Raw genomic sequence first — 15361 nt, 5'->3', positions numbered from 1 at the left:
GAACTTCCACTGAGAAATCCCCTGACTTCAAAACTTCCTTATTTGTAACTATTGACAGCCAATCATGGCAACATACTGAACTGAAGCAAAGACTACCAGAAATTGTTCTGTAAACCACCGTGACTGTAGATCTGACTTCCTTTTGAAGCAGACACTTTACTTGAGTAGTTACAGCATTTTAACAAAAATCCAGAAATTATAAACACAAAAATATTTTTGGATTAAGCACATTTTCATGTAAAAAATGTAAAAGTAAGTGTATTTGATAGTCTTTTTTTTTTTTAGCATTTAAGAAGTCCCCCTTGCCCATAAGTAATATATTTATAAACAGAAAGTAAAGACTAGATTTGGGTATAGTTGTCTTTGCTTCATTGTCTACAGGGGTCACTTGGATGAAGCCTGGTAATAATAATGTTTGTGCTGGATTCCAGAGCCAGACCTCAGGTACTTAGAAAAGAGGTGAAGCAAAGAGGCACATAACACAGCTTTTCTCCTTGGGAACAAGGGTTTATTGTTCAGGTGGATGAGTGTGTGTTCCATCCAGTACACTGGGGAGACGCTTTACAAATGCATGCATTCTTCTCAGGCTGCTTGGAGGAAAACATCAAGTTTTATGTGCAAATAGAAGGTAGCATATGCAGCACAGATATTTTTCTTTGTTATAAAATTTTAGAGCTGGAAAAGTCCTTAGAAACCATCTGTTCTATTTCCTTTTTATTCAGATGAGGAAAGAGGAGAGAGGGCAAATGCTCAAAGTCACAAAGAAAGTTAGAGGCAAAACTCAGATTAAAATCTGAATCTCTTGAATCTGAATGTATTTCTTTTTTTATTTTTACTGTACTATACTCTCAGCATATCAAGTTATTAAACAGGAAAAAAGATTGTAACCAAAAAAGATGGAAAGGCTCCTGCTTCAATTCCTACATTGTGCAGATGAGGAGTCTGAGACCTCGCCCCAAGTTCCACAATTAGTGAAAGGACTAGAATTGAGAACTTCTGATTCTCAGTCTAGTGTCCTTTCCATTCTAAAACACTGCCCTCTCTTATATTAGATGCTAAATAACCTGAGCTATTTCTAATCATAATGAAGTTATTCTGTACAAAGGAAATAATTTTGAAAGTATCTAAGATGATGAATACATTTATGATTCAAAACGTTCCATTTACTCATCTGACATATAATGAAGAATTAACTTTCTTCAGCACCTTGTGTTTTATAACTACCTTACTGATATCAAACATTAAACTTTCTCATGTGCAATGGAAAAATAAAACCTAAGAACTCTGTAAATATAAAAAAATTTGAGATAACCACGGGTGGAAGGAAAACATGCTTCTCAAGAATTTACATTTTTGAATGAGCAGGGTCTTAAAAACAAAGATTTTAAAAAATAAAAAAGGAGTGCTGATGTGTTAACTGGGAAATGCCCCTTTGGTCTCTCCACCTGTGCCCCTTTCCTCTTCTATTTGCTTTGGCACGTGAGTTTGGCTGATGCCCAAGACCCAGTGGAAATGGCCAGTCCTGGGTACTTCGTTTCAACCTGAAGGGGCAATGCTTACAAGAGGGTCCTGAGAGGCCAAGACAAAGAAGCTATAGTTAGAGATCTTTTTGAGGAAATTCTGTCTGAGTGTATGGAATTCAAAACCTATGAGACCGAGTAGTTCTGGCTCTTGGTAAAACATGTGAGGCAGATGGAAATTTTTATCTTTGTTGTTTCTAATGGTTCCTTTTCCTATTCCCTCCCCCTCCTTTTTCCCTCTCAAGGTCATAAGCCATGTAGCCAGGGCAGATAGACATATAGATTCCTGTAAGGAAAACGGAACAAACTGGCACTGAGCCAGGATTAACAAGGACTAGGGCACAATGACTAGGGTTAGAGAGGCCTTGGGGGTGCTATGAGCCAAAATTAGACAATGGAAAGTGAAAGCTGGATTCCCATTCAAGCCAAGCTGAATGGCTGAGGGGTTGCCAATCAAAGAACGAAGAGACCACCACCATGGGCAGCAGAGTTTTCAGGGAAGGCCTGGGTGAGAGGTCTCCCTAAGAACTCCTGGAAAGCAGAGTCTTTCCTGGGGACAGTGGAGGGCAAGAAAGCCAGGACTCTTAATTGCTGACTGGGATTCAGGGATGGGCTTCCTCCTTCAGGAGGGAACCCAGGTACCTAGAACTCTGGCCAAGAAGCTAATTAGGCAGCTGGGCTGTATGGGGTAGGTGTTTGATTGAGAAACAGTTCAGATGACTATGTGGGCACCTGCAGAATGAATTCCTGTTCTAGGCATAGTATCTGTGGCAGCAATAGGATTTTCTAACCTGTATTTGCTGATGGGCTGATGCTTTAAGATTTTATTGGCCCATGGCCACAATAGGGTTGGGACCTGTGGGGATGATGTATACTATTTTTCTAATGCCATTCCAATCTCTATAAACTGTACTGGAGGAAGTAGCTGGTGTCACTAACTTGCAATCTAACATAAATTTATGCCAAAGTATTACTTCTCCAAAGTATTTTACGTCTTAGAGACTCGTGGAATTATTTAGTGGAACTTCTGGCCACAGGCAGGAGGTAGGGAAAGGGAACTGTCCTTATTTCTTACAATTCTTCTACTTAAAGTGTAACCTAAGTTAATGACTGGTCTTATATCAGTATGGACATGTAGTTAGCAAGCTTGCTATTTCATTTATTCAACAAACATTTATTACCTATTATGTATTAGGTTCTGTGTGGGTGTAGGGATTATTAAAATGCGTTTGCTCACCATTGAGGATCTCGTGACATTAAGGAAGAAACAGACAGGCGGATGATACCCTCCTCTGCCCATTGCCAGAGACAAGAGCAGAGATGTGTGTAAGGTGCTGTGCGGGGAGAGGGGCAGTTCTCAGCTGGAGTGACTCACGAAGAGAAACCTAGGTATCCAGATGAACAAGCAAAAAGGATCAAGGGTTACAAATTTATTTGATACCTTTCCCATATTCTCAGTGTGTTCACTTGATTTCCTTTAGGCTAAACTTGGGGGGGTTTGCTTGTTTCTATAACACTGTGAGTAAAATTTTTCTAAAACTCTTAGTTTGCTTTTCAGCACTGTAGAGGTTTAAACAACTTGGTGAGGTATGCAGATATCCTGAGCAGTTAAGAAGTACCTTAGGCCTATTATTTTTGAGGCTAGGAATAAAAGTAGGACTCTGGTTTTCTCAGCACTATATAAACCTCATTGTATGAAAGCTACGTAATCTTGGCTATCAAAAGAAAAAGGACACTTAATGATATATAATGAAAAGATGGTTAATAGAACTAAAATCTCAAAATATCTCGACAAATTCAAGTTATACATTGATGCTAGTATGAAATTTGAGAAGAGTAGTGATAAAGTTATCTAGTTACTGGTCTCATCCTATATCCTGCACCATCGTATCCCACAACCATCCACCATCTTATAAACAAACAAAAAACAGGAAAAAAACGACATAAATACAGAGAGGCAATAATGAGATGAAATTCAGTAGTAATCATACAAAAAAGGCTTAATTTTAGTTGAGGTAAGGTAACGGGGATGTTAAAAAATTCCAAAATGAATAGGAGCGTAGAAGTCCCTCCAGAATGAAGGAAACACTGCTTTCAGATCCTCTTTCTGGGTACCGCTCTTTAAGAAGAATACAGACCAGCTAGTTACTAAGTACTCATCTATATTATATGTGCATTATTGCAGGAATGAAGGATGTTTAACTTAAGAGATGAAAAAAATATCAATTCAAATATCAGTTAAATTCTTCTATATTACTCCAAGGTGGACCTCAGACCAGCAAGTAAGAACTAAAAGGAAAATAAATTTTGTTTCACTATAGAGAGATCAACATTCCTATAGCAAAAATAATAGTAAGTCTCCCTAGGAGAGAACGATTTCTCTGTTCCTAGGAAAAATCAAGCATAAGATAAATGGTCACTTCCTGGGAATGTTGAAAGGGTATTAAGATCTCACATGAGATAATAATGACTAACATAGCATTTACTCTGGTCCTGGAACAATTCTAAGTACTTCATATGTACTTAGTACTTCCTTTAATCCAGCTAGTTACTAAGTACTCATCTATATTATATGTGCATTATTGCGGGAATGAAGGATGTTTAACTTAAGAGATGAAAAAAATATCAATTCAAATATCAGTAAAATTCTTCTATAGTACTCCAAGGTGGACCTCAGACCAGCAAGTACCCAGTGAGGAAGGTAGTCTTTTGTTGATACAAAACCGAGGCATAAAAAAGTTAAATAACTTAACCTAATAAATGTAGTTAGTAAGTAGGAACTCAGGCATCTGTCTCCAAAGTCCGTACTCTTAACAACTTTATTATAGTGCAGGTGGGATGTTCATTAGAGTCCATTTTATCAAATACAGATTCCCTTACTGACAGCATAGAATATTATTTTATTTTACTTTTAAGGTTTTATTTATTTATTTTTTGAGAGAAGAGAAGGAAGGGAGAAAGAGAGCGAGAGAAACATCGATTGGTTGCCACCCCTATGCAGCCTGACCATGGACCAAACCTGCAACCTGGGCATCTGCCCTGAGTGGGAGGCAAACTAGCAGCATTTTGCTTTGCGGGGTGATGTCCAACCATCTGAGCCACACTGGTAGGGGCTATTTTATTTTTTTAATTATTTTTTAAATCCTCACCTGAGGACGTATGTATTGACTTGAGAGAGAGAGAGAGAGAGAGAGAAAGAGAGAAACATGGATCAACTACCTCCCACACACACCCTGACCAGGAATTGAACCCGAAACCTTTTGGTGTACAGGACAGAACTCCAACCAACTGAGTCACCTGGGACCTGGCTGGGGATAGCATGGAATTTTAGAGGAAGTAAAAAGAAATTCAGATGTTTACCTTATCACATTTTATTCCTTTTTATGTCCAATTTTGAAAGCTTCCAACTTGACAAGCAATTAATGAACTGAGAGCATGCTATCTCCAATCCCTTTTCAATAACTACCAGTTTGGTTCTGGGGTGGGCATGTAAGAATGATATAACTGGGAACAGTAAGAGGATGGGAAAGCAAAGGAGGATGGTACAGAAGTGGGCCTTTGTTGAGAAGTGGAGGAGGGAGCTAGACTTGCTGCTATTTCTCAAATGCCAATTTAGGAAGACAAGGCAGCCTTGGAGCAGACTCAACGCCGTCAGTTAAGGATGATGACAGTGCACCGTTTGCTTGTGCAGATTACTTATCCTCCCATTCTTTCCTTTTTCAATCTGTTATGTATAGCTTAGTGTCTCATAAGGAAATCCATGATACTGTCTTCAGGGTACAAGGTGAACTATCTAAGGCTCCATAAAAAATTTCTGTAAGATGATGGGATTTTATCAGGGAATGAGACACCTTAACATAGAAAGGTCTGCTTCAGGTATTACACATTCTACTTTCTCTTTTAGTGACCAAGGTAACAATACATTTAGCCTTTAGCCAAATAGCCTTTTTATTTTGATCTATGTACCGAGATTTCTCCTGTTAAGGTTAATGAGAACCATCCACCAAAAAAATGAGCCTCACAACATTTTCTTTCTAAACTGAGATACCCAGAAAAGTGTTTTGGATATTAGAATAAAGAAAAAGGAAATTACTTGGCTCCGTCACAGAGGCCCAGAATTTATAAATGGTAGAAAACAAATTTGCATTACCTAAAACATATTTCTTTTGGATTCATAAATTCATGAAATTGAAATTTCAGTGAGATGTTTAAGGTCATAATAATTTTCTATGCAAGCACACACAGTATAGTAGTTTCTAATATTAATAGGATTAATAGTTCATACCTGTAATTCTCTATAAATGAGGAGATAAAAAACATGCAAGCCCATCAATAGCAGTGACAGCAAGAGAGAAATTGAAGAGGAGAAGGAAAAAGAGGGAGACAGGAAGGATAGTCTGTAAACTGAGTTTCTCTGTGACTTTAATAAAATAAATCAGACTTTCAAAGAGACCTGACCTTTGAAAACTGTTTAGCTTGACTCCAGGGGCAGGTTGGGAAGATTGACCAGCTGAAGCTTGCAGAGAGGTTTCAAGATTCTTTCTGTTATTTCTCTTTTGGCTTACTAGTTATGTTTCCTTTTAATTTGATCATATTTGGAAGGATGCCAGAGCCATGATGAAAGATTCAATAACAAGCTATTGTTTGAGGGAGAAAAATTGAGGTAGTGCTAGAAGTGCAGGAATACTTGTGTGTGTGTGTGTGTGCATGCTACTTTTTAGATAATCTGGTTGAATCCTTTCACTTCAGAGAGGGAGAAACTGAGACTCGAAGAGAGAGATTTTCTCGATATCAAATAGCTGATAATAGTGTTGACAGATTTCCACTGGCATTAGAGATCTTGACTCCAAAATACTTGATCATCTCTTAGTATAATTTGAGGTTGCCGTTAAAATTTGGACGATGAGTGGAGTGTGATTGGAGAACTTCCTCTGATTACTCTGTTGGTGAATGGTCCATTTCTTCTCTTTTCATTGTGTTTCAGTTTTTAAAATAATGTTGGAGTAATTAAAAAACCCTTCTAGGAATCTCTTTCCTATGTCATTCATTTATTCATCAATTGCTCTATGTTGATCACCCCTGGGGAGAGGGCACATAGAACCAAGTTCCCTGGCACTTTTCGTAGCACATCAGAGGCATTAAAAATTACCTCTTTGTTGACAGGCACTCTGGCAGAGGGTCAGGCGCACAGGTGCTGGAGCCATACTGACTAGGTTCCAAATACTGACTCCATTCTTTAGTAGCTCCGTGCCTAAATCTTATGGTGGTTTGAGGATAGAATGAGTTATTATATGTAAAACATGTATAGCACATGGTGAAGCTATATGTTTTTAATTATTATTCTTTATTCCTTGGTAAATTTTTATTCACCGTCTCTGTAAAACCGTAGTGTGAATAAATACAAGTATTACAGGAAAACTAGACAGAAAAATTAAAGTATGTAAGCGAGATCTTTTTGTTCATCTGTGCAACATCCATATTGCCTTTTTGTCTCCCCCCTTTTAGAGCATGTGCTGTGTGGAAAGCTAACTCCACCCCTAATTCATGGGTAAGTTGAGATTGGCTTAAACCAGTCAACACAGTACATTTCTCTGGACTTTGCTGTTGGTTTAGGGGCGGTGAGCATGTGGTACAAGCCAGTCTAATCTGGGTGAACCCTGGGACTCTGGTTTGGAATACAGAGCTCACTCTTCCCCTGAGAGTGAACAGTGAAGCCCTCTTTACGGCTGGCAGCCAGCCTAAATCTACAAAGGGCTTCAACCTTAGGATAAGCCCCCACCATGCCATACCCCAAAAGAGAGATGGGTCTCTAGTGATATTACTGAACCAACTTAGAAGCTCCCTTTACCTCCTGACTTTCTTGGAATGTTATCAACCAAATCCTTTTTTATTGTTTAAGTTCATTTGAGTTGGATTTTCTGTTACTAACAACTGAATCTTCTTGATATGAAACTCAACATAATAAATTAAGATTCATGAATTACAGCAATAATCACAAAAACCAGCCATTTGGAGAAGTTGCTACATGGCGATCTTTACAATAGCACCATGGACAGGCATTGAAATTCTCACTCTCCGCTGCTCAGACCATGTGACTCAGAATACCACGCTCAGTGTCGTGACTGCACATCTTATACTTCTCCAGCTTGGCTTGTTTGTGCCCTATTTTGTGCCAATACTTTTTCAGGAAGCAAATGCAAAAGCCTAATTAGTAAGGCTCCCTCATCCCTCACCCCCCAGGTAATTTTTAAAATGAAATACAGAAAATATTTATTTGGGTACAGCAATATTGAAACTTGACAGTTGATTAAGGAGCTGGTGTACTTAGCTTTGAATTTTTTAGTTTGTTTGTTTATTTTGCTTTATTTTTAGTTGCAGGTTCATTATGAGAATCTATTTTTCTAGGATTTGAAAAAAGGCTCATTGCCTTTTTTTTCTATCTTATTTATATATTGTAATCAAGATATTAGGCTAATTTGCAATGGGTTACTCTGGCAGAAATTCAAACTATCTCTCTGGTTGTCTGCATACTTTGGGTTTTTTAACAAATGCTTTGAAGGTTTATTCCTCAGGAATGAAGATCATTTCTTTACCGTCTTATATCAGTCAGAGACCAGTCAAAGGACAGACACCATATAGTATTATAATTTGAATAGGGAAAATTTAATATAAGACTTATTGACTATAACAGATGATGATCTTTAAAGGGGTGAAGATAACTCAAAAGAATGCAATGGAGCTTGTTGAGGGTGCCCAAGGAAAGAACAGATGTGGAAAAGAGGCCTCCTCCCCAAGGCTGGGATTCAGGCCACAGTGGAGAAGGTGTGCCTATAGACCACTGGATTGCAGAGAATTTTGCTGGGGTACCTGTGTCAGAACTGGACCACAGATACTGGGCACGCAGGAAACATCCTTCCAAAATGCAGGTGGGCCAAGGCTGGGAAACTGACTTCCAGGATACGTGTGTGACTTACTGGAAAGCTGTCAATAGGGACAGCACTGCAACCTGACAAGAAGCCATCTATGTATTTCCACTGAACCTTGAGGGGGTGAGTGCCAGTGGATGGGCCCCCACACACAAAGCTGGAAGCCATGAGACAGGAACAAGAAGCAAATAGAAAACACCGAAACCAGACACCTGGTTCCTCTTGCAGTATCTCTCCAATTTCCTGTACTGACAAAGCTTGACATTGTGCTCACAGCAAAGGAGAAAATTTCAACCTCCATTTTTTTTCTGGAAAGACAAACAAGGGGAGCTTTGGAATTGGGAGGCAATACATTTTTAGCTGGCAAACTTTTGAATGTAAAAGATTAGTTTTCATTGTACCTGGTTATGTCAATATTCAACAGTAGCTTTTAAGTATATTATCAATATTACTTGAAGTTATGTAAAGGAGTTGTTAATTATAAAATGTCTTTTCAGGTATGGTCTCCACCAAAGTCTTGGGTTCCCCAAATCCTCCTTGACTGACGTCTGAAATAGGTTAGGCCTTTATTTGTAATATAAGATTTTAACCCCAATTAAAATGTAACTACCTCGTGAAGAAGAACAATCACATTGGTATGGGCCATTCAACTTTAAGGTGACTGAAGACTCTAATGATAACTGATCATAAGGGAAATGGGAAAATGTAAAGTAACTAAGATGGGGGAGGTCACTGAAGAGGAACATGGGCTAAGAATGAAGAGGCTAGGAGTACAAAAGTCAGTTTCCTCCATTTCCAAATTTTATCTGAACTGATTACATGGAGAAAAGGCAGGGGATAAGATTCTTAAGGAGAAGAGAAACTGACCAGAAATACAGTTACTGGAAACTTTGCATATGATAGGGTGGCTTAGATATTTTCAAGCGAAATAACGAATCACTGAATGATAGCAGTCTTTGACTGCAAACACTGAATGAAGGGAAGGGCAATTCTAGGATGTTTAAGAAGCCATTCAGCTCTAACTTACCCGTAGTTTGTGATTCTTTTCCTTCGCATGACTGAATTTCTGACACAGAACTTGATTATGAGGGGAGAGGACACAGGAGAAAACTGAGAGGAAAGGAAAGCGGAGTTGGGTGAAGGCGGGAGAAGAAAGGTTGCGTACAAGGATGGCTCACGCAGGTGGCCTGCACAGCCGTGGGCTCTTGCCCAATGTGGAAGGCTGAGGTGGGTTTTTCTTGAGAAGAAAAATAAATTTAACCAACTGGGAACAAATATAATGCATTTAGCATTTGATGGCACATTCATTGACAATGTGTTTTTGCATTAGATACCTTTCTTTTGTTCCAAGGTGAACCTTTCCCCTACCATCAGTCAAAGGACTTTCCTATTTCTTTTGAACTTTTCTGGCACTGAGGCTCTGAAATGCAATTTAGTTATATCTTACACACACTGTTGTTATAGAATTGTTATAGAATCACTCTGGTATTTGGAGATCAGAAGCCATGACTGGCACATAACTTGTAGCTTCACAGCACCTAGAAGTGCTATGCCTGTGCCAGGTGCTTAATAGTTAATGATGTATCTAGAACCCAAAGAAATATAGCATTGAGTTTGAGGCATGACATTCTCTACCACTACTGAGTAGATAGCCACACAGGATGAGTTTATATTATGGAAAGAAGAATTTATTATTTGGCATTGTATGTAAAGAAAACTTCCTATAGTAACAAGACTCTTATTCAAAGAAACAGGAGGCTAAAGAATTTGGGCATTTACACTTGTCTTCAATTGAGGCCCACCCAGAAACTTGAGGAAAATACCCAATTGTATCCTTGACTCTAATTGTAGTCCAAGGTATTAAACAAAGAAACTTTACGACAATACTCAATATAAGCTAAAGTCATTGTTGGCAGGACTCTAGGCTTTCTTCCAAGATTCTCAAGGTACTTCATGGCATAAGGTGAGAGAGCAAAAAATACATATTTATAAAGAAGATAAAGAGGCCTATATTTGTGCAGTAACTTCATTGTGCTAGGCATCATACTAGCTGTTATATACAAATACGTTATCTTACTGAATCATCTCAAACATACTAGGATGTAGCTTTAATTCTCATTCTATAGGTGAGAGAACAGAGGAGGAAGGTCGTATAGCTAGTAACATAGAACCAGGATTTGAGCTGAGGCCTGCGTAACGCTGGAGCCCACGCTCTTCCTACCACATGACACAGTCTCTCTTAAGAAGAAAATTTATAATAATGAGAATGAGTAAAAAACTCACTTCATTTAGGCCTATGACCTGGGTGTCCTCTAAATGTAGAGAACATTTTCGTAGGGCTTGAGTTCGTAGCTCTGAATGAAATTAACTGGAGTGGAGCAAGGCTAGTTAGAGAAGCTGCCTAGACAAGAAACAGTTTCAGCCCAATTGGTGGCCCAGCAGGGAGGGAGTATGCTGGTGAAGGTTTTCTCCAGTTGGGTGCTCCTTGCCAAAGGCAGGTGCGTGTTCTGGAAACAGGAGGTACTGTAGCTGGGAGAGCTTTAGAGCCTTGTACATGTTTGAAGATAAAAGTGCCTTAGATATTTATTACTTGGGGTTTCCTGTTACATTTTTATTTTTGATTTCTGCCCACTAAAGGAGACACCTTTTGTATATACACACCTTTCTGAGGTTTCAGAGGAAATGGTTATTTAATAGCTGAAAGCTCTAATTCAGTAGAAAAAAATGACTTTGTACTACTATGTGGGATACAGAGAGGAACAAAATATTATAAACTAATCTAATGAAGAGGACAGATTAGAGCCAGGGAGATCGGTTAGGAATAATAATTTGACTATAAAATTGGTAGAATATAGGGACTGATAAAATGGGGGAACCAAGGAAAGGAAGTTGTTGAAGATGCTACTGGGACGGGGTTTCTAACTGTGTGACTGGGAAGTTGGTCACACGGTGACGGTGAGTAACGGTGGTGCCAGGTGCCATTCTAGCTGCTGCACACAGGGATTCTATTTCACTGACCCTTTTCAACCACATTAGAACCTAGACAAAAGGATGTGGAGAGAACAGGACCATGTTGATGGAGATGTTCAGTTTTACTGAAGCTGATACTCATTCAGGAGCTGGTAGAGCATTTATGTGGAGATGTTTAGCAAGTAGTTGGACAGGAGGGGAGGTCTAACAGGTTTTCAGCTCACCCACAAAGTGGTAGGACAGTAAATCTGACCCAGGGTCTGAGGAGAAGACTTTAACTGAAGCTCTGTGTCTTAATCACCAGTTCCTTCTGAAACTTTTAAATAAATGGTATCAAACTGAACTCAAAATATTCTCTTCTTTTCTAACTATAGAAACGTGATTAGGCCTTGAACGTAGTACTCCTGTTTAAACACATGTTTATGTTAGTGAGAAAAATTAACTTATTTTATGTAGGGTAAATTGTTTACTTTTCTGACATGATGATAGAGTATGAGGCTATAATATTTTGGACATGTGTTAGAAGATTTGAAGATAGAGAAGTTCATTTCCTGTGTAAGATAGTAAAATTTCTACAAAGATACTGAATTGATTTCTAATTTTACATTTTAGGTTAATTTTAAGTTTGATAGTCGTATGGTTCATAAGCTTTCTGCAGCTATAAGACATACTGTATTTAAGTTAACAAGTAGAAAAAATTTTCCCTCCATTAACTGGTTTACTGATGCATTTGTTTGCTAGGGCTGCCATAACAAAATACCACAGGCTAGGTGGCTTAAAGAACAGACATTTGTTTTCTCATAGTTCTGCAGAGGACCTAGAAGACCAAGATCAAGTTCTGGCAGAGATGGTTTCCTCTGAGGCCCACGAGGGAGGAGTCTGTTCCAGACCTTTCTCCTTGGCTCGCAGATGGCTGCCCTCTTGCTGCCTCGTCACATGGTGGTCTCTCTGTGCAGATATGTCTCCCTCCCTGCCTGGTGTCTCCTTGTATGCCCACATTTTTCTTTTGATGAGAATACTAGTTATGTTGGATTAAGGCTTACCTTAATAACCTCATCTTACCTTAATCACCTCTTTAAAGGCCCTATCTGCAAATACAGTCACATTTTTAGGAACTGAGGGTTATAACTTTAACATATGATTTTGGTGGGACACAGCTGAGCCCATAACACGACATGAATGTGACTTGGCATGGTACAAACAAAAATCAGCTTAATTTATTTCATCACCACTTTAAAAAGTCTTGTTCCATCTGAAGAAGTACTAATTTTTTTCCCAGCTTGGGCCTGGCTTGGGCTCAGAGGCTGCAGTGAGGAAAGGGGCACACAGGGGCATGCCAGTCCTCTTCACTTCTTTCCTGACTTACTCTCCCACTCCTCAGCCCTCGTCTCCCTGTGTTACCATCTATGTCTTTGCTGTCTAAGTGTGGTTGGCAGATCAGCAGCAATAGCACCATTAGATTATTAGAAATGCAGAATGGTAGGGCCTTGCTTCTGCGTTTCTCAACCTGAATTTGATAAATCTGCATTTTAATGAGACCCCCAGGTGATCTTGCTCTGTCCAAGAAACCAGGGCCTTCAGGACTGGCAGACAGAAACTCTGCATCTCTCAGACATGTGTACGGGGTTGTGAGAATGAGCAGAGGTATGGAACAGAAGATGTATGGCTGGAGTGTTAATCTGACTTGGAAGGCCTATGTGTAGGGTACACGCCCCATTGTTCGTGAGACACTGGATTTGTCCCTGGCATGAAGAATGCTCTCTCTGATTTCTTACTATGGCCCCTGAGACCCTGCTTCAACAGTATATCCTACACAGGGTCTTTGTTTTGGAACCTTGACTTATACCTGGTTCCTTCCCATGGTGTTCGCCAGAAAACCTGTGACACTGCTCTGCTTAACTGTGGAAGTGTAGGCTACTTCTGCCACAACCCTCTCTTCTGGCTCTGTCTCCAAAGTCAGAACCAGGCCAGCCTCTTGACTTTAAATTCTTCCAGGTAAGAGTCTCTATACCCAACCTACTTTAGTGGACACTGCCAGGCTAACTCTCCCCCTCACCTGGCTGGATGCCTCATGCACTTGGGATTATTCTCCCAAATTCTACAGCGAGATGGCTAGAGAAAATGCCTTCTCTCAGATTACCCTTTCTGAACATCTCCAGTACTATAATCTTTTTAAGATTCATCCCCTTGCCCCTTTTTATTTTTTGGTTTGAGTTTCTGAATCACCTTTTTTTAGGTTATCCTTGAACAAACATATGAATAATGGGAGCTTTTTAACACTGTCCTTTGCTCTGGGGCTTCAGATAAAAGTCAGAGGCAATAGTAACAAGTCTACTTACAGTGCTACACACATCAATAATTTCACTATTGAGACATTACGCACAATTAGATTCAGGGTATATCCATAAACAGAACTAGATGACTTAATTTTCGGACTTGTTTTCTCAAGGTATTGCTTCAGTCAGTGTGGTCGGCCCAGTCCGCTGTGTGGAATTAGTCTCAGAAACTTTCGTCATTCTTTTAGGGTGGTTCTACAGACAGGCAAATGGATAGACAGAGCAAATGGAAGTTATTCCGTAGGCTGGAGATGACAGAGCAAAAGATTTCCAAGAGGTAGATTTAAGGTCTCTTCAATCTTCTTTCCCAGAAAGTGTGAATCACGGCACCATTTAGCAACCATTTATTTATCTTTGGTCTTTTGTGCGCCTGCTCCTCAGATAATGACCTAGATCTGATCCACTGTATTCCTAGTTTGGGCGTGATCACCAGACTCCAACAGAGCCTGTGTTTCTGTGCTATTTCTGCTTTACTCTTGATTTATTTTTTATTTTTTTCTCTGTTCTTTTTAAACATTTTTTAATTGTTGTTCAGTTACAGTTGTCTGCATTTTCTCCCCACCCCTCCATCCCACCCCAGTCAAACCCACCTCCCTCCTCCGCCTCCACCCTCCCCCTTTGTTTTGCACTGTGTCTACTCTTGATTTACTTTATTTTTTTTCATCCCACAGGAAGCTGTAACTTTATTAACGATAGAAAGTACAAATTTCAGACCAAGCTGCAGTTATTCTTTTGAAACATAAAAAAAAAACAGTCCTTGTTTTTATATGGTTACATTTACAATTATTGTTGTTCCTCAGGGCTCGGACTGCCTTTGCTTTTGACCCGTTTGTGACATGACCAATTCTATGTCTTGAACTTCCACACCTGTTTCATCAACCTTGTCCTCTTCACTCTCCTCTTGTATAGTTGGAGTCTGTGTGTTTTCTTGAATGTTTGCAACAGCTTCACCTTGAACTTTGAATTTCTCAGCAGTTGTTTGCTGTGCTTGCTGAGATAAATCCTTCAACTTGGCTTCCTCCAAAACTATGTAGGCATCTGAAGCTGGGCTCTTATAGACATCTGGTTTTGTGATGATAAAGAAGATATTCTTACATTTCTGTAATGACTCTAGTAACCCCTACAACCTGTCGAAGACCTAGTTTGGCCATAGCCTCTCCTCCCTTCTTTTCACTTGGGCTCTGTTTTGCTTTACTGACTAGTGCTTCGTGCCAGCCGGGCTTGTTGTGTGGTTGCCTCTGTGGAGACTTGTTCCTCGAGCTCCGGTACTGACTCATCACTGTCCGATTCTGTTCCAGATAGTGTCTCAGCCTGGGGCTCTGGCAACTCCTGCTCTGTAGCAGGGACGATTTATCTGGTTTCCCTGGGATCTTTGTGCCAAGATGGGGGCAGCAAAAGAGTGAGTGAGAGTGTGGCCCGCGCTTGTTGTAAAGGGAAGCCTGGCAGCTTTACTCTTGATTTTGATGGTCATATTTCCAAACCTGAATTTACTTCATTCTTGCCTGAATTCTCGTGTCTGTGGTCTTGAATGTGCCTCCCTATGATTCATCCATTGTCATGACTCAGGAGGAAGGATTCTGCCATCGCTTCCACAGCTTGACAACTAATA

At 39.7% G+C, this 15361-nt stretch overlaps 1 pseudogene; it reads right to left on the bottom strand.

The window, feature by feature from the left end:
- Positions 1–10758: 10758 nt before the first annotated feature.
- LOC112322217 (nascent polypeptide-associated complex subunit alpha pseudogene) lies at positions 10759–15102 on the bottom strand (annotated as a pseudogene).
- Positions 15103–15361: the final 259 nt, after the last annotated feature.

The sequence above is a fragment of the Desmodus rotundus genome, chromosome 2, assembly GCF_022682495.2.
Source record: "Desmodus rotundus isolate HL8 chromosome 2, HLdesRot8A.1, whole genome shotgun sequence".
In the NCBI taxonomy this organism is placed as follows: domain Eukaryota; kingdom Metazoa; phylum Chordata; class Mammalia; order Chiroptera; family Phyllostomidae; genus Desmodus; species Desmodus rotundus.
The sequence above is the reverse complement of the archived record's forward strand: the minus strand, read 5'-3'. Positions and strand labels throughout refer to the sequence as shown.